The 1,527-nt window shown below is 37.3% G+C and overlaps 1 long non-coding RNA gene across 1 annotated transcript; it reads right to left on the bottom strand.

Annotated features, from left to right (window-relative positions):
- LOC116027942 lies at positions 1 to 1,527 on the bottom strand. The gene is made up of 3 exons (XR_004100028.1): positions 1,374 to 1,527; positions 423 to 533; positions 1 to 212 (listed from the first exon to the last, which is right to left on the bottom strand). It is a non-coding gene; the product is annotated as an uncharacterized LOC116027942 (long non-coding RNA).

Consider the following 1,527-nt stretch of genomic DNA (forward strand, 5'->3'; position numbering starts at 1 on the left):
TGTCTTTTTCTCAAGATATGGTCCATCATTGACTGCAGACAGTGTCTTTGATGTTTTCCGTGTGGGATCCCCATTATCAGGTCCATGCAGAAACGCACATTTTTAAGCTCTATTGCAAAATCCATTGTAATAGAAGAAACAGGGAACACATGTCTTGTTCACAGGTAAGTAGGAGCATATTCAACTGATTTTTCATTACGACTCTCTAATGGCTGCAGATGGCATACAAAAAAGGGTGCTTAGCTGGGATGGAACAGAACTTTTAGAAAGTGATTATAAAAAGCAGTTATATTCAAGCAGAGTAAAGGTTAAAGCCAAGATTCAACAACTAATATAGACATCATTCAGATGGAATGCAAGCTCAAAAACTGTAAAAATTGGTACAGGCATAGAGTAACAATTTTAGTGAAATGACAGCGTACCGGGTGCCGGAAACCACAAGTTAGATTGAGACAGCTCCCTAATAACCAGTACCAACAATCCCTGGGATTGAGCCTAGCAATATCATTATGCCGGTACTCACACTCAATGCCCTGAAACCCAGAATCCATGCAATCAATGCAAGGCAAAACCAAAATACTAGTGTACAATTAATTCATATCCATCATGTCGGGCAGTATGATACAGAATGAAAACGATGCAAACAGAAAACAAAACTGCATAAACAGAATACATGCAGCATTAGCATAGTAACACTATTCAACAAAATCAACTAGAATAGAAGACTTAGACACATTCAGCAAATGATCACGCCATTATCTGTTGTTATTTACCATGCGTTACAAGACTGATGCACCCAAATGACCAATAACAGCAGTTTAATGTGAAACAAAGAATTCCATATATCCTAATCCCTAACTTCACTCAAAACTAAAGTATATTCTTAAGGCACATTATTAAAATGTATACATCCAAAAACAGATTGCAAACAACTGCCTGCAGGCCATAGCATAAAACTAATAGTAAACAATATATCAGAGAAACAAAATGCATGCTACGACATACTCCGTGCTTCGGTGTCAATTGTATAGATAAACGTATGTAACCACACTGTATAACATATTACGCAACAAAGATTTTGAATTTTCACACATTCGCTAATAAGCGATAGACTAGTAGATGTGCACATTCATGAGCGCGTATACGCATATAAACGGTGTAATTTAAACCCTAGTCGGAATGTAATAAAGGAACCGCTACGTTGCAGATGCCGATTTTCAAGAAATTCAACAACAGAGTCAGAATTGAAGAGCAAGCAATGATAATCAATCAAGAAATCAAGATACATTGAGGATTGAAAACAGAAAGAAAAATAAAAGAAAAACGAAGAATTCGAAAATCGCAGAAAATGTAACGGATAAAGAAGCGCTTACCTTCTTACAAGTGAGAGGAGATGCCAAGAAGTAGACTCAATCGGTGTTGCATTTCTGCATTTCTTCCTCCATCTTCTCCCCTAAAAATTGTAAATATGTAAATTCGAAGCGAGGTGGATGGGAGAAATCGCATCGCCTTCGCCATCTGCGTAAA

The sequence above is a fragment of the Ipomoea triloba genome, chromosome 8 (assembly GCF_003576645.1).
Source record: "Ipomoea triloba cultivar NCNSP0323 chromosome 8, ASM357664v1".
Classification (NCBI taxonomy): domain Eukaryota; kingdom Viridiplantae; phylum Streptophyta; class Magnoliopsida; order Solanales; family Convolvulaceae; genus Ipomoea; species Ipomoea triloba.